The following is a 19,297-nucleotide window of genomic DNA, read 5'->3' on the forward strand; positions in this document are numbered from 1 at the left end:
GAAATGGGTGTGGCTATGTTCCAATAAAACTTTATAAAACAAAACAGGTGGTGGGGAGACTAGATTGAGCTGGAGGGCCATATAGAGCCCACACCTGTGTCTAATCTAATCACATTTATCTGCTCTTTTCCTTCAGATGTAATCACCATCTCCATCCATAGACTCTTTCACAATTCAAAGGCCCCCTCTTTTCTTTTCTGATCATGGAAGTCTTATGAATCTCTATATGCCTAATACTCTCTTTGGAAACTTCTTTTAATTCTCAATTTCACAGTGATCCATTTTTTTCTTAAAACTTCAGTAGATGTCTCCTTTCTTTGTTTTTTCATTCACTTAAACACTTAGGAAACACTCACATGTCAGAAGCTATTACAGGGACTAAAGTTATAAAGATGAGCAGATACTGTAGGAATGGCAAGTCTTGTGTGAAGGGGGTGCAGGTGGGGATGGGAGTGGTGGTAAGTTGCAGTGACTTCACTTTAATACATGTAATGAAAATATGAGTATAACATTTATTCTTGGCTAAGACATTCAATTTATACCTGAATTTAGAGAACAGTAATAAACAATCACTACATTATAGACATATTTTTAATTACTACTATATTTTAAAACTAACTATATTTTAAAGTTTTCATAACAAATAGCTCATAAGCACTTAAAATATCAATGAACCATAAGTGATATTATTTTAAAAAATAAGCCAACTGAAGGTTTAAAGCTTAAATGTCTTGCAGTTTCTATCATAATATTATATTGAACTATGTTTCATATGTTAAAGTTTAAAACCTACTTAAAAAATCAATATAGTGAAAAGAAAGATATCCATTGTTAATCCTCTATTTATAACCATGCTAACATTGCTAGTGCCATGTCTCTACTTATGTATCACTGTCATGTCATATTACTGTTTTGCAAGTAAAATTATTAGACACATCAAATAATGTGTAAAAATAATATAAAAATAAGATACTTATTTAATGAAAAATTTGAGTTAAAATGAAGCCAAACTAAACATAAGAGGTTTCTTTTTATGCAGAGAAGGGCAAGTAGATGTATCTTAAAAACAAAATAGCTTACTTTTTTGTATGCCTTAAGTATAGGGCCTGTTGCATAAAAACGGTTATGTGTGTATATCATCTTTTCTAACAGATAATAAGTTTATGGAGAGCAAGGATCATATGGGGTATGTTTTTGTATCCATTTTGCTTCATACAGTATCTTACTGAAAATACTTGTTCATAGTTATGGAAGCAGAAGATATGAAATAAATATTTTGTTCCTTAAAGAAACTATTATAAGGTCTAAACTTTTTAAAAAACATAGGAGTAAAAGTTTTATTAAATATCCCATATTTGATTTAAAATCAGCAAATACAGTACATATAAAAAACTGTATCTGCTTCAGCAAGGTTGCAGGATATAAGATCAATATACAAAAATCAATTATATTTCATATCTAATCAACAATCCAAAGTAAAATAATAAAACAATCCCATTTATAATAGCTTCAAAAAGAATAAAATATTCATGAATACATTCAATGAAAGAAGAGTAAGACTTGTACACTGAACACTACAAAACATAGTTGAAAGAAATTAAAGAAGAGCTAAATAAATTGACAGAAAGCTCATGTTCATTGATTGGAAGATTTAATACTTTTAAGACGGGAATACTCCCCAATTTGATCTACAGATTCAGTATAATCTCTATAAAAATCCTAGTTGCCAGTTTTGCAGAATTTGACAGGTTGACTTTAAAACTCACATGGAAATTAAAGGAACCCAGAGTAGTCAAAATGATCTTGAGAAGAACAAAATTGAATGACTTACATACTCTGATTACAAACATACAATAATCAAGATACTGTGGGATTAGGATGAGAACAGACATACAGATCAATAGAATAGAACTGAGGGTCCAGAAGTAAGCATCCTCATTTATAGTCAATTGTACTTTGACAAAGATGGCGTGACCATTCAATGGGTACAATTGGTGTTGGAACAAGTGTATATCCACATGCAAAAGAGTAAAATTGGGCCCCTACTTCACAACATACACAAAAATTAAATCAAAATGAATCACTGTTTAAAATGTAAGAGCTGAACTATAAAAGTATTAGAAGAAATCTTAAGAGTAAATCTTAGTAACATTGGGTTAGGTAAAGTTACCCAGCTACCAAAAAAAAAAAAAAAAGATAAGCTGGACTTCATGAAAATTCAAAACTTTTGTGCTACAAACGATACCATCAAGATAGTAAACAGACAACCCACAGTTGGTGGAAAATATGTGCAAATCCTATATCTGATAAGGGACTTGTATTCAGTATATACAAAGAACTTTTACAACCTAACAATGAAAAGAAAACCCAATTAAAAATGGTGAAAGGATTTGAATAGATATTTCTTCAAGTATGTACAAATGGCCAATAAGCACATGAAAAGATGGTCATCATTAGTCACTAGAAAAATGTAAATCAAAACCATAATCAGGGGCTTCCCTGGTGGCGCAGTGGTTGAGAGTCCGCCTGCCGATGCAGGGGACACGGGTTAGTGCCCCGGTCTGGGAGGATCCCACATGCCGCGGAGCGGCTGGGCCCGTGAGCCATGGCCGCTGAGCCTGCGCGTCCGGAGCCTGTCCTCCGCAACGGGAGAGGCCACAACAGTGAGAGGCCCGCGTAACGCATAAAAAAAAAAAAAAAAAAACCATAATCAGATAGCACCTCACAGCCACTAGGATTGCTATAATAATAATATTAATATTAATAAAATTAGAAAATAACAAGTGTTGTTAAGGATGTGAAGAAACTGGAACCGTCACGCATTGCTGGTGAGGATGCTAAGTGGTACAGTCACATTGGAAAGCAGTTCAGTAATCCTCAAAACGTTAAACATAGAGTTATCATATGAATGATCAATTCCACTTCAAGATATATGTGAATGGCAATGAAAAAAAAAAGATCACATAAAAGCTTGTACATAGAAGTTAATAGCATCATTATTCATAATAGCCAAAAAGTGGAAACAACACAAATGCCCATAAACTGTATAATGGATAAACAAATGTTGTATATTCAGACAATGGAATATTGTTTACCAATAAAAATGAATGAAGTACCAAAGTACCAATCCATGCTACAATAGGGATGAATCTTGAGAACATAACGCTAAGTGAAAGACGTCAGTCACAAAAGTCCTTATATTGTATATTTCCATTTATGTTAAATGTCCAGAAGAGGCAAATCCACAGAAAGAGAAAACAGATTAACAGTTGCCAAAGCCTAGGAGAATGGAGAAATGAGGAGTGACTACTACTGGGTACAGAGTTTATTTTTCAGGTGATATTCTTAAAATAGATAATGGTGAGGGTTGAATAACTGTGAATATACTAAAACCACTGAATTTTGTACTTTAAAAGGGCAAATATTATGGTACTTGACTTATAATTCAATAAAGCTATTATACTTTTTCAATCTGCACTTGCATCAGGAAGTGAAATAGGCTTCTCTTTCAAAAAATAACTAACAAGTGCTCGCTTCGGCAGCACATATACTAAAATTGGGATGATACAGAGAAGATTAGCATGGCTCCTGCACAAGGATAACATGCAAATTCGTGAAGCGTTCCATATTTTTAACATCATTAATCATTAGAGAAATGCAAATCAAAACTACAATGAGATATCATCTCACACCGGTCAGAATGGTCATCATCAAAAAGTCTAGAAACAATAAATGCTGGAGAGGGTGTGGAGAAAAGGGAACACTCTTGCACTGCTAGTGGGAATGTGAATTGGTACAGCCACTATGGAGAACAGTATGGAGTTTCCTTAAAAAACTAAAAATAGAACTACCATATGACCCAGCAATCCCACTACTGGGCATATACCCTGAGAAAACCAGAATTCAAAAAGAGTCATGTACCAAAATGTTCATTGCAGCTCTATTTACAATAGCCAGAAGATGGAAACAACCTAAGTGTCTATCATTGGATGAATGGATAAAGAAGATGTGGCACATATATACAATGGAAAATTACTCAGCCATAAAAAAAACAAAATTGAGTTATTTGTAGTGAGGTGGAGGGACCTACAGTCTGTCATACAGAGTGAAGTAAGTCAGAAAGAGAATGACAAATACCATATGCTAACACATATATATGGAATCTAAGAAAAAAAAATGTCATGAAGAACCTAGGGGTAAGACAGGAAGAGACACAGACCTACTAGAGAATGGACTTGAGGATACGGGGAGGGGGAAGGGTAAGCTGTGACAAAGTGAGAGAGTGGCATGGACATATATACATTACCAAATGTAAAATACATAGCTAGTGGGAAGCAGCCGCATAGCACAGGGAGATCAACTGGGTGCTTTGTGACCACCTAGAGGGGTGGGATAGGGAGGGTGGGAGGGAGGGAGACGCAAGAGGGAAGAGATATGGGAACATATATATATGTATAACTGAGTCACTTTGTTATAAAGCAGAAACTAAACACCATTGTAAAGCAATTATACTCCAATAAAGATGTAAAAAAAAAAAAAAACAACAAAAAATAACTAACAAAATACAATTTCAAGACTAGATTTTGTGGCAATGTCTCTTTCTGTAAAGCTAACTTATTTCTCCAGGTTCTGTTAACCCTGCCTCAGGAATGCATGGCCAGACTTCCTCCCCAAGAAATATAATTCTTTGAATATGCTTCAAAGTTCCCTAGTTCCTACTGGTACACAGAAGAGCTAAGGTGCTAGTCTCTGTCACTCAGGGGAATGTTAGCTTGTCTCTGACCATTCCTAAAATTCTACATTGTACTTAAAACCTTATAAAAAATGAGAAGTGATGTGAAGTGAAATTCATGGATTATCCTAATTCTCATTTTTGTAAAGATTGTTTACTTCTTTTCTCTTAAATCTGCTAGTAATCCTTCTGAGTAGTTATAGTAATAAACAGATTCAAGTTGTCTTTCAACTTTTCTCATTTCCTCATATCCAGTCTTATAGCTCTGAGTAATAATTATAGGACTGAAAACATAAAATAAGGCCATAACAATAAGACAACAATAAAAACACCAAGAAAGCAATAGGATGTGTTAGAAAATGTCATGTTAGTAAACAAATGGCATAATTAAGATTTAACTGTATATAGAACATTCTTTAAATTTAAATTTTGATTTTGAAAATTCACTATCAGTGTTACTCAAGGTTTTAAGAACATCAGTGTTCTTATAAGAATATGAGGAAAGTTTTCAAAGTAAAAATATATTCCAATAATATCAGCCATTATGTTACAAAATAATTATAAAAAATACATGAAGTTAAAAAACTAACAAGCGAGACAGCTAAATGAATACTTACACAAGAAATTCTATTAGTTTTTACTGTGACATAATGAATTACCGCTAATTTAGTTGTGTAAAATAACATGAATTGATTTTATAGTTCTCTAGGTCAGAAGTCCAGTATGTTTCTCATGAGAGAAAACCAAGGTGTCTATATCTCTGTAATTCCTTGGGAGTGTAGGGGAGAATTTGTTTCCTGCTCATATGAGTTGTTGGCAGAACTGAGCTTCTTGCAGTTGTGGGACTCGGGTCCCCACTCTCTTGCAGGCTTTAAACTGAGACTGGCATCCACATTTCTTAGTTCATGGTCTACTCTCTCTCTTCCCCTTTTAGAGCTCAGGTGGTTACACTGGGTCCACCTGGATAATCCAGGATAATCTCCCCACTGTAAAGTCAGCTGATTAGCAGCCCTAATTCCATCTGCTACATTAGTTTCCCTTTTCTGTATAATTCTCCTTTCCCTATCACATTACTCATGCAATGTAACATATTCAAAATACTGAGGATTAGGGTGTGGACATGTCTGAGGGGCCACCATTCTGCCTACCACAGTATATAATCAATGTAGTTGTTAATTAGTAGGGGGGAGGGGCAAGTTGGTCTCTTTTTTCTTAAAAAAAAGGAATTTTTAAAATTGAAATCAGATATTTTCCTTAGCTTTTTGATATAAACAGAGAAAGAAAAAGATGACTGGGATACCTTACAAGGAAAATATAAGGTGATATTATTTTTATTCATCAATTCAAAATCTATTTTTGAGTAACTACTTTGTATAAGTTGTAGACTAGGCCCTCAGTATGCAAAAATGAACAAAACACAAATAGACCTTGCCTTCTGAGGGCTTAAAGTCTAGTGAGAGAAATGAGCAATGGCCACATAAACACATAAATAAATCTACAATCACAACTTACAGTAAGTAGTATAAAGAAAACAGCATAAATAGTATAGAGTAGCATTTAGTGACAGAGGACTCTGCTACGGGTGAAGGCGAGCTACATCGGATGGTCAAGGATTATTTTAAATGGCAATGATCTGAAGGATTTCATGTTTCCCAACAAAGGAAGTGAAGAACCCTTGGGCATGGAGAGTAAACGTTTTTGTTATAGACATCTTTTGTTATAAACTGCACAAACATAACCTAAGGAAATACACGTTGAGGCTGCCTGAGGACTGCCTGCCAAATCAAAACTGTAGAGAGTCAACACTTCCCGACACCTCCACCACCACCCTAGCTGTTGCCTGGACTATTAGTAGCACTCATACTGGTCTTCCTATCCCCACCGTTGCCTGTTAGAGTCTATTTTTTACATATAAGCCAGAATGTCTGTTTTTTGAAAAAACAAAGCAAAACAAAAAAAAGGTAAGTTAGGCAAAATTAGTCCTCTGTTGAAGCCATTTGAGTGGCTTCCCACTGTATTCATAATGAAATCAAATTACTTACCAGGTCTTAGAAGGTACTATATGGTCTTCTCCTCAAACCTCACCCCTCTTCCCGCCGCCCCCCCCCCCCCCCCACCGCCTCCTTGCACTGCTAGAGCATCATCTCCTACCATCCTCCTTTGCTGACCCTGCTCTTGCCATAGTGTCTTTGGTTATTTGTAAGTGCACTCCTTTCTCAGGCCTTATGGCCTACAAAACATACAGGAACTCCCACTCTTAACCCTTGCTATCCTTCATACCCTGCTTTATGAATATTTTCACAGAATTTGCCACCTGACATAACATTTTATTTGTTTGTTCTATTTGTTTATTGTCTGTTTCCCTGTATTAGGATGGAAGTTCTATGAGAGCAGTGGAATTTTCTGATTTCTTCCATAATGAATCCCCAACAATGCCTGGTACATGGGAGATGATCAGTAACTTTTACTCAGTGAATTAATGGAAACAGCTTTTAGGGAAATTTCAAAGGTTACTTCTTACCTAAGGAGCTGTGCCCTCGGGTAAGATTTAGAGACAGTATATCTGGATTCTGGTCTTAACTTCAAAACCTACTCTAACACGTGTTAATACCTTAGATAAACCACTTGTTAACATGATCTTCAGGTTATTCTTCTGTAAAATGGAAAAATATATATATTTCTGTCCTATCTTCAGGATATTTAGGATCAGATAAGAGAATATATATGAAGTTATTAAATATAGATACTGCAAAGGTATGAAATGTGATTATTACTCTGTGCCTTTCTCGGTCATTCTTAACTTCGAGTTTTATAAATATTAGATTACATTGGCAACACTCATAAAACACAATTAAAAATAACCTTATTTTTTTGTGTCTCACAATCCTTTAAAATTTATTCTGCAGGCTTAATTTTCCCTTATTCTTGAATAAAAATTCGGATAGGCCCTATGACTCTTGTGTTTATTCTTAAGCAATAAAGGAACATTGGTCACATTCTTAATTCAGTGATTTAAATATCTCTAGCCTTAGTAAAAATTCAAACTCTGACCCTGGTTAGATATTGGGACTTCTCTCCTCCCCCATCTTGCAGGTGGGGAATTTTTAGCTGGGGAAATATAGTTGACTTTTTTCTCCTTCCCAGACCAGCTGTTCTGTGATTTCTGCTCTCTTAGTTTTCTAACTGGGATTTCTGGCTCCCTCAGAGTCGAAGCACAGGAGAGCAGAAGAGAAAGAAAAGGGTATTATTATTCTTGGTCCTGCATTTGCAACTTTCATGGCACTTATCCTTTCTCCTCCTAACACATGCATTTTCATGGGTGTTCCTGTCATAGATTTCATATCTACTCTAGCTGGTTGCTAGCTTCTTCCCCAATCCCTGGAATCCAGTGGTACTTCCAGATTCACTAGAGAATTCTCTCTAGTGAGGTTTGTTTGTTCCTATAATTGGCCTTTAGAATGGGACCTAAGATGACTCAGACAAGAGATATTCTATCTTCTGTCTGGCTTATATCTACTACACAGGGCACATGTATAATTTGCCCTATAAACACTGAGGATTCAAATTACACATTGTAGCATCAATTTCTACTTCAATCAGCTCTAAATGTTAAATAGTTACTCATGTTTAAGTGGCACGAATCAGCCACTAGGCCTCCATGTCTTCCATCCTGCAGGAAATACATATTACATTTTCTAATTAGACTTCCTTCCCTCTTTCCTTCCTTACCCTCTCTCTCGGCTGAGGTGAAGGCTGAAAACTTCTTCAACTCTTCTCCGTGGGAGTAGGGTGGGTGGGATGTGCAGTGGAAGGACTCAGAACAGCAACAGCTCTATCCAAAGAAATCTTCTCCAAAATGTCTCTAACTTCCAGCATGCTTTTATCTTCTATGTGAGTAGGCATTTAAGAAGAGTATAAGCATTGATTGTACCTTCCTTTGACAATTTTTCATTTTGGCATTGTATCCATTTTGGAGTGTCATATGTATTGTATCATGATACCACAAAAAACTTTTCAATTTACCATCCTGTTACATTTCTATTAAAAAAAAAACACAAACCCTGCAGCCTCCATTGTGTGCGTATGTAGATAGATAGTTTAGGTCCTCACTGCCTCAGAATAGTTATTACCAGGTTTTCTAGCTGATCTCTTTGCCTATTCTTTCTCCTTTTCCAACTACATATTTCTATAGAGGGAAGTTCCTTAGATACTACTGTATGCATGTAACTTACTTGCTCAGAGGGATTTAATGGCTCTACTTGCTTACTGGCAAAAACAAACAAACAAAATCTGAACACTTCAGTGTCCTACTGTGCTACCTTATTATTGGACAGAAGCTGATTACGGCAGAGTCATTCCTAAAGGGTTATAGTAGTCATATGCAAATCTCAATGCTTGGAAAAGAAAATGAGTCATCCACATCAAATGATAACAACATATTTTCCTCCCTACTTGGCAGTGTGCTGACAGGCAGCCTGGGATGTGGTCCTCTTCATCACTGCCCATGTGTCCAAGAGAGAACAGGACTTCCTTTTATACAGACTTGAGTCCCTGAAGGGATACTTGATTCTAAAGTTTCTAAATTGCAGTTAAATTTCCTACCTGAGTGCTGCTTACGACCAAGTTCCCCCAATTAGTTTTTCAAGGAAGACTTAGAAAAATTTATCACCTCAGTGGAGCTTAGAAACAGAAAGCCAGGTTGAATGTCTTTAATCACCATCTGGTCTCAGAAAATGACACTTCCCTAAGCCACTCCCCAACTGTGGTCTTCGATCTTCAGTTGCCACTCAACAATGTTTGATTCCATTTGACTGATGATTGGCTGTGATGACTCTTCAGTGAGCTTTGACCACCTTTAGGTGAAATTTCTATACTCAAGCATTGGCTAATAAGAATACTTAGGTCTACACAGGCTGGGCCTTCTAATTTTAGAGCAAGGCATTTAACTGGTTGCTACCTTAGGTTGTGGCTTCTCAACATTAGGCTAGTAGTTCTCTGCACAGTAAAATATTTTAGGAAGCTTTTTAAGATGCCAGGTCCTATCTCCAGAAACTCTGATTTATTTGATTTGGGGCAGGAAGCAGGAACCAGGTATTTTTACCAGCTCCTCAGGTGACTGAACTGTGCAAAAAGCTTAAGAACTCCTGAATTAGGCTGAACATAATTTTATTCTACACATGGGTATTCTAGAGGCTTCCTAGCATTGACTAAAATTATCCTGAATTATGTCTGGACCCAGAATTCAAAGATACTGACATGATAATTTTTCTTCTTGATTTCAAAATTATATATCTGTAGAGATATGATTTCAGGAAATAGATTCCACCATTATCATAATTTTATGATGTTCAGGCATAAAACTTGTATTTCCCCTCATCAGTTGAAAATAGGTGCAGGAAAGGGAGAACCAATCATTCAGCTCTCCATCAATTTAACACAGCACAGGCTCCCAGAATCATACAAAAGGCCTTTCTTTCTTCTTGTTCTAATTCAGCTCTCTGAGATGGGTGTGCTTTGGCTCATTGATTTTATATTTTTCCAGCCAAGGTACCAACATCAATTTAGGTATCTGGGGCTTCCCTGGTGGCGCAGTGGTTGAGAGTTCACCAGCCGATGCAGGTGACACGGGTTCGTGCCCCAGTCCGGGAAGATCCCACATGCCGCGGAGCGGCTGGGCCCGTGAGCCATGGCCGTTGAGCCTGCGTGTCCGGAGCCTGTGCTCTGCAACGGGAGAGGCCACAACAGTGAGAGGCCCGCATACCACAAATAAATAAATAAAAATAAATTTAGGTATCTGGCTATAGTTTAGTAAGTCGTTGACCCTTACTTATTCTATGTATTCATTTGCATAGTTACATCTTCTGTGATCCTCCTAGCCTAAGCTAAGTAAAATACAACATGCAAGAGGTGGCAGAAATGTATGAAATCTATACTTTATCAAAATCTATTTTCATTTAACCAAAATCGTTGTGGGAGGCCTTATTTGAGCTTATGATGTAGTTCCTATAAAGTCTTGGGTTTACCCTACCCTTTAGTGAATTTACCTTCCCCCCTTTTTAAATAAACTGAATGTTGTATCCCCCCAAAATTCATATGGTAAACCCCCAAGTCCCAATGTGACTGTATTTTGAGATAGATTCTGGGAGGAGTTGATAAAGGTTAAGTGAAATCAGAGTGGGGCCCTGATCTGACAGTATTAATGTCCTTATAAGAAGAGACACCGGAGAGCTCTCTTTCTCTCTCCACAAAGAAGAGTTCTATGGATTAGATATAAGCCATATAGAAGACAGAATGCCTCTTGCCTGGGGTTATCTTAGATCCCACTTTAAAGGCCACAGACAGTAACCAACAGACCTCACTACAGAAAAATCTAGAGATACCACTAGATTCTCAGGGATTGGAGAATAAGCTAGCAACCAGCTTGAATAGATGTGAATGCTATATGACAAGAACATCTCTCCTCTATCTCATTTCCCACTCAATGAGAAGTCAGTCATCTGCAACCAAAGAGGAGAGCTCGGGCCAGACACCAACCCTGTTGGCACCTTGATCTTCTCAGCCTCCAGAACTGTGAAAAAATAAATTTCTGTTATTTAAGCCACATAGCCTATGTTATTTTGTTATGATAGCCTGAGAAAACTGATACAGTGTTGAAGACTGTCTATGATTTACCTATATCCCCCACTAGACTATATGTTAAACTATACACTTTGTGAAGCAGAGACTATGTCTTGTTCTCCCTGCATCTATACTATTTAGACCATTACTGGCACACAGTTGGTATGCCAGAAGAGAGGCAAGGTAGTGGAGGAGTTAAGAACACAGAAACAGATTTGAGTTTGGTCACTAAGCCTATTACTTTTACAGGGAAGTTAATTAAACTCTGTATTTCATATGTGTGAACTATACATACATTAAAGCCATCTACCTCATATTGTTTTTGTGAGAATTACAACAGTCAAGAATACCTAGTTAGAGCTTAATAAACTTTCCTAATATTATAGTTATTATAATTGATTGATGGAACGTTTGAGATCTAAATATCACTTATAATGGTAGAATTTCCAGGGCCGTTCCTGGAAATGGATTTAAAAGAACTCCTTTTATCCATACTAGATTAAATTACAAACTTCCTGCCAAATGAATTAAATAGCGTTATATGATAAGGTGGTAGTCAAGACTCTATTAGTTGCAGACTACGGAAAACCCAATTCTAACTAGGGAGAATTGGATCCTTCAAGAATTCAAAACACTGTCTGCAATCTCTCTATGCCTCTTACTTTCCATGTGAGTATTGGTGTTATTCTGTCAGTCTGGTTATCTCCAAGAACCAGGACTGCAGGCATCTCTGGACTTCTTATTCTTTAACCCTGGGACCAAGAGGAAACTTTCCTACAAGTTTCCCTTATAAAAACCCTGAGAAAGGACTTTGGTTGATACACCTTGGGTGACATGTCCATTACTGGACCATGGAGTCTATGGGATTGATATGAGAGATGCCAGGTTTGGTACAGCTTTGGCCATAGCCCAACCCTTCAGGGTGTGTAGTGTGTGTGTGTATCAAACCAGAAAGTGGGCATAGAGGAAACCTATCTCAACACAATAAAGGCCATATATGACAAACCCACAGAAAACATCATTCTAAATTGTGAAAAACTGAAAGCATTTTCCTCTAAGATCCGGAACAAGACAAGGATGTCCACTCTCGCCACTATTATTCAACATAGTTTTGGAAGTCCTAGCCATGGCAATAGGAGAAGATAAAGAAATAAAAGCAATCCACATTGGAAAAGAAGAAGTAAAGATGTCACTATTTGCAGATGACATGATACTATACACAGAGAATCCTAAAGATGCCACCAGTAAACTTCTAGAGCTAATCAATGTATTTGGTAAAGTTTCAGGATACAAAATTAATGCACAGTAATCTCTTGCATTCCTATACACTAATGATGAAAAATCTAAAAAAGAAATTAAGGAAACACTCTCATTTAACACTGCAACAAAAAGAAAAAACTACCTAGGAATAAACCTTCCTAAGGAGACAAAAGACCTGTATGCAGAAAACTATAAGACACCCTTGAAAGAAATTAAAGATGATACCAACAGATGGAGAGATATACCATGTTCTCAGATTGGTAGAAGCAATATTGTGAAAATGACTATACTACCCAAAGCAATCTACAGATTCAGTCCAATCCCTATCAAATTACCAATGGCATCTTTTAGAGAACTAGAACAAAGATCTTAAAATGTGTATGGAGACACAGAAGACCCCGAATAGCCAAAGCAGTCTTGAGGGAAAAAAATGGAGTTGGAGGAATCAGACTCCCTGACTTCAGACTATACTACAAAGCTACAGTAATGAAGACAATATGGTACTGGCACAAAAACAGAAATATAGATAAATGGAACAGGATAGAAAGCCCAAGATAAATCCATGTACCTATGGTCAACTAATCTATGACAAAGGAAGCAAGTATATATGATGGAGAAAAGACAGTCTCTTCAATAAGTGGTGCTGGAAAAACTGGACAGCTATATGTAGAAGAATGAAATTAGAACACTCCCTAACACCATACACAAAAATAAACTCAAAATGGATTAGAGACCTAAATGTAAGACTGGATACTATAAAATTCTTAGAGGAAAACATAGGAATAACACTATTTGACATAAATCACAGCAAGATCTTTTTTGAGCCACCTCCTACAGTAATGGAACTAAAAACAAAAATAAACAAATGGGACCTAATGAAAGTTAAAAGCTTTTACAAAGCAAAGGAAATTACAAACAAGATGAAAAGATAACCCTCAGAATGGGAGAAAATATTTGCAAACAAATCAACGGACAAAGGATTAATCTCCAAAATATATAAACAGCTCATGCAGCTCAATATTAAAAAAACAAACAACCCAATCCAAAAATGGGCAGAAGACCTAAATAGACATTTCTCCACAGAAGACATATAGATGGCCAAGAAACAGATGAAAAGCTGCTCAACATCACTAATTATTAGAGAAATGCAAATCAAAACTACAATGAGGTATCACCTCACACCAGTTAGAATGGGCATCATCAGAAAATCTACACACAACAAATGCTGGAGAGGGTGTGGAGAAAAGGGAGACCTCTTGCGATGGTGGGAATGTAAATTGATACAGCCACTATGGAGAACAGTATAGATGTTTCTTAAAAAACTAAAACTATAGGGCTTCCCTGGTGGCGCAGTGGTTGAGAGTCCACCTGCTGCTTCAGGGGACATGGGTTTGTGCCCTGGTCCGGGAAGATCCCACATGCCGTGGAGCGGCTAGGCCCATGAGCCACGGCCACTGAGCCTGTGCGCCCAAAGCCTGTGCTCTGCAATGGGAGAGGCCACAATAGTGAGAGGCCCGCGTACCGCAAAAAAAACACACAAAAAACTAAAACTATAATTTCCATATGACCCAGCAATTCCACTACTGGGCATATACACAGAGAAAACCATAATTCAAAAAGACACATGCACTCCAATGTTCATTGCAGCACTATTTACAATAGCCAGGTCATGGAAGCAACCTAAATGCCCATCAACAGATGAATGGATAAAGATGTGGTGTATATATATACAATGGAATATTACTCAGCCATAAAAAGGAATGAAATTGGGTCATACGTAGACACATGGATGGATCTAGAGACTGTCATACAGAGTGAAGTAAGTCAGAAAGAGAAAAACAAATATCGTATATTAAAGCATATATGTGGAACTAGAAAAATGGTACAGATGAACCGGTTTGCAGGGCAGAGATAGAGACACAGATGTAGAGAACAAATGTATGGACACCAAGGGTAGAAAGTGGTGGGGGAGCGGTGGGATGAATTGGGAGATTGGGATTGCCATATATACACTAATATGTATAAAATGGATAATTAATAAGAACCTGCTGTATAAAAAAATAAATAAAATAAAATTCAAAAATTCTAAATAAAAGCCTAAAATATTTACAGAAAATATTTGCCAACCCCTGCATTAGATAGATGTCTAGGTGACTAATCAGCTACATCTTTAGAGGGTCTTTTAAAATCCTTCACAGTAGGAATACATACTCCTGTTTAAACTCCTCTGTTAATATAAGTATTATAATCAATCCATTCAATCTATTCAAACACCTATTCAAGACTTGACTCCTCTTATTTTTTACTCTGAGTATATAGGCTATTCCATTTGGAATACTCTTTACCCTTTCTTCCATTATTTCCTGATACCCCTGGCAATTCCAGATGTACTGATTGCTAAATTATAGAGTTTCAAGTAGAAATCACACCCTGTAATATGACATTTACAAGACCCTCTTACCAACGCTGACTTGTGCACATGTATTGTCCCAAATAGAGGCTGAAAATCAGTTAGGTGCAGGGATCACATTTAATTCTTTTTGTATTCCCTAATATAACCCAATACTTGGCAAGCTTCCTATAAAACAGTGGTTTTTAAAGTGTGGTGGGTCTGTAGACACCATGTTTTTCAAAATACAGATTCTAACACTGATCATGCATTACTCTCAGGAGCAATGTCTTAAGTGACAGAACGTTGTGCTGGTTAGGCCTTGGAAGTTATAATTTTGCTTCTACGGGACATTTCATTTAGGACCAGTTGGGATGTCAACCACTGAGTGTAGTTAAGATTTCTGCAAGTGCAGTTCTTGCTACCCATGTCCCTTGTATTTAAATATTTATATTGAGAGGATTTCAGGGAGTATGGTTTATATTCTAATTCACCCAAGTCTATATGACAACTTAAACAAAAACCGTATTATAATCCTGTACAGTAGGGTCTCTTAACCTCAAGTACAAACCAGTATTCATAACTACCACAGTATAAGGCTATTAGGTTATAGAACAGTGATTTATAGTTTGAGTGTTTTGCAATGACCAAATAAAATAAAATAAAACAGTCAGATTTTTAGTATAAATAACAGTTGATGCTCCAATTCCTCTTTACTTTCGCTTTACTTAAATTTATTTAAACTGTTTCAATGCAGTGGTGTGCAAAGTCTGTCACTATTTTAAGCTGCACATTATCTAATGAAGAAAGAACTATCTAGATAATTTTTCTTATGTCATTTAATATTCTATTGTTTCTATTCATTACAGGGTTTCCTTGTCTTTTTGAAAAATATTATAGCCCATGTGCTCAAAAGATATATTCTGCTTATTAAAATTTGATATCATATATTAGATTTCATCAGTTCCTCTTATACAGATAATATATAGAATAAAAAAGCAATTTAAAATATAAATATTTTTGTTTCCAAAATAAAGTAATACAAAATTGATTTTGTAATAAACCCATGCATTTGTAGTTGATCAGATATGCTAGCGAGAATCATCCTCTCAAGTGTGGCAAAGTATTGATACTTTTTGTAACATAATTCTAAAGTACTCTACATTATATGTAAGAAAATGAGAATTAAAGCTAGAATAATTTAATAGCTAACTTACAGTTTGTACAGATAATCCTGCATAAAAAATCAATTCACCTAAATCTTCCCACGTAAACCTATATTGAGAACCATAAACTTTAATATTTCATGGGCAATGTGTTATGTTTGCAAAAAATCTATTGTCCCTATTTATTTAACTGTACTCTACTAATGAAAATGACAGCAGACGTGTACATATTTTAAAAACACATTCCAAATTACTTAAACAACATTAAATATGGCCATTTTCAGAGAATTAAGAAAACTAGAATCCCAGGACAGTGATGATGTGTACAGTTAAAAGAACTAGTCTAATTTCCACTATAAAATAAACTGACAAAGTTTTGAACATCACATATGATCATTATATTCCCTTTTTTTGTGAAATATGAGGTAAAACATATAACTGACTGTCTTAGCTCCTTCATATATTTATACACATCTGGATAATCAAAGACTTTGTATAAAAATTACAAATACAAGTTTTGATGATCAACGAATTTCATCTATTAATTTAATTAGCCCTGTAATGGGCTTTTCTATATTCATTAAAGTATTACTGACAGTATAAATTTCATATATTTAAAATGTATCTTTTGATAAATTTTGACATCTATATGCATATGTGAAACTATTTCAAAAATCAAGAAAATGAACATATTCAAAGCTATTTTCAAAAGGAATACTGGAAAAAAAAAAAAAGGAATACTGGGAAGAGAGGTTGCAGTGGCAGAGCCTCAGGCCTGAGTTCACAGTTCCATGAGCTGCCCACGGTGCTTGCAGATTCCCAGCCCATTCTCTCCCAGCGGCTCCCCAAGACCCCAGTTACTGCCCCTGCACACCCGAGGCCAGTTAGCAGCCCCCAAAACTCCAGCCGTGCCCTGTGTGCCCACCTGGGAAACCCTGCTCCATGCACCCAGGCCAAGCCCCATCCAGGGCCTGCAGGCGACCCCGCAGTAAAGGAATAAATAAATGCTTGCTGGTTTCTGGGAGAAGTCGGCTGTTTATCGGACAGTGGTTACCATTGCTCCTCTACAGTCTGGGAAATTCTGACCTGTATTCAAGCTCACTGACTCTTTCCTCAGCTGTGACCAGTCTACGGTTGAGCTCATCCAAGGTGTTTACAACCAAAAATTTCCCTCTGAGCACTGCTTTCACTTTATCCAATAAATTCTAAGAGGACGTCCAATACTATATTAAACAGAAGTTGCAAGAGCAGGCATCCTTGTCTTGTTCCTGATTTTAGAGCTGTGTGGCTGACAGGGTCTTGGTGCTCTGGCTGAGTGTCAGGCCTGTGCCTCTGAGTTGGGAGAGCTGCGTTTAGGACATTGGTCCACCAGAGACCTCCCAGCTCCAGGTAATATCAAACAGCAAAAGCTCTCCCAGAGATCTCCATCTCAACGCTAAGCCCCAGCTCCACTCAACCACCAGCAAGCTACAGTGCTGGACACCCTATGCCAAACAACTAGCAAGACAGGAACACAACCCCACCCATTAGCAGAGAGGCTGCCTAAAATCATAATAAGGTCACAGACACACCAAAAAACACCACCAGATGCGATCCTGCCCAACAGAAAGACAAGATCCAGCCTCATCCACCAGAACACAGACACGAGTCCCCTCTACCAGGAAGCCTGCACAAGCCACTGAACCAAGTTTACCCAGTGAGGGCAGACACCAAAAACAACAGGAACTACATACCTGCAGCCTGTGAAAAAGGAGACCCCAAACATGGTAAGTTATGCAAAATGAGAAGACAGAGAAATACACAGCAAATGAAGGATCAAGGTAAAAACCCAGTAGACCAAACAAATGAAGAGGAACTAGGCAGTCTACCTAAAAAGAATTCAGAGTAATGACAGTAAAGTTGATCCAAAATCTTTGAAATAGAATGGAGAAAATACAAGAAATGTTTAACAAGGACCTAGAAGAACTAAAGAGCAAACAAACAATGATGAACAACAAAATAAATGGATTTAAAAATTCTTTAGAAGGAATCAATAGGAGAATAACTGAGGCAGAAGAACGGAGAGGTGACCAGGAAGATAAAATAGTAGAAATAACTACTGCAGAGGAGAATAAAGAAAAAAGAATGAAAAGAAATGAGGACAGTCTTAGAGACCTCTGGGACAACATTAAACACACCAACGTTCAACTTATAGGGTTCCCAGAAGAAGAAGAGAAAAAGAAATGAACTGAGAAAATATTTGAAGAGATTATAGTTGAAAACTTCACTAATATGGGAAAGGAAAGAGTCAATCAAGTCCAGGAAGCCCAGAGAGTCCCATACAGGATAAATCCAAGGAGAAACACAACAAGACACACATTAATCAAGCTATCAAAAATTAAATACAAAGAAAAAATATGAAAAGGAGCAAGGGAAAAACAACAAATAACATACAAAGGAATCCCCATAAGGTCAACAGCTGATCTTTCAGCAGAAATTCTGCAAGCCAGAAGGGAGTGGCAGGACATATTTAAAGTGATGGAAGGGAAAAACCTACAACTAAGATTACTCTACCCAACAAGGATATCATTCAGATTCGACAGAGAAATTAAAACCTTTACAGACAAGCAAAAGCTGAGAGAGTTCAGCACCACCAAACCAGCTTTACAACAAATGCTAAAGGAACTTCTCTAGACAGGAAACACAAGGGAAAGAAAAAACCTACAATAACAAACTCAAAACAATTAAGAAAATGGTAATAGGAACATACATATCAATAATTACCTTAAATGTAAATGGACTAAATGCTCCAACCAAAAGACACAGACAGGCTGAATGGATACAAAAACAAGACCCGTATATACACTGTCTACAAGAGACCCACTTCAGACCTAGGGACACATACAGACTGAAAGTGAGGGGATGGAAAGCGATATTCCATGAAAATGGAAATCAAAAGAAAGCTGGAGCAGCAATTCTCATATCAGACACAATAGACTTTAAAATAAAGACTATTGCAAGAGACAAAGAAGGACACTACAGAATGATCAAGGGATCAATCCAAGAAGAAGATATAACAATTGTAAACATTTACGCACCCAACATAGGAGCACTTAAATACAGAAGGCAAATGCTAACGGCCATAAAAGGGGA

The 19,297-nt window shown here is 36.9% G+C and overlaps 1 protein-coding gene and 1 non-coding gene across 3 annotated transcripts in view; one reads left to right on the forward strand and one right to left on the reverse strand.

Moving 5' to 3' along the window:
* Nucleotides 1-19,297, reverse strand: part of GRID2 (glutamate ionotropic receptor delta type subunit 2) — a 1,366,547-nt gene that overhangs the window by 453,890 nt on the left and 893,360 nt on the right. The window lies entirely within an intron of this gene.
* LOC116754865 lies at nt 3,527-3,633 on the forward strand. The gene has a single exon (XR_004350194.1). It is a non-coding gene; the product is annotated as a U6 spliceosomal RNA (small nuclear RNA).

This window comes from Phocoena sinus, chromosome 5 (genome assembly GCF_008692025.1).
Source record: "Phocoena sinus isolate mPhoSin1 chromosome 5, mPhoSin1.pri, whole genome shotgun sequence".
NCBI classification, from domain to species: Eukaryota; Metazoa; Chordata; class Mammalia; order Artiodactyla; family Phocoenidae; genus Phocoena; species Phocoena sinus.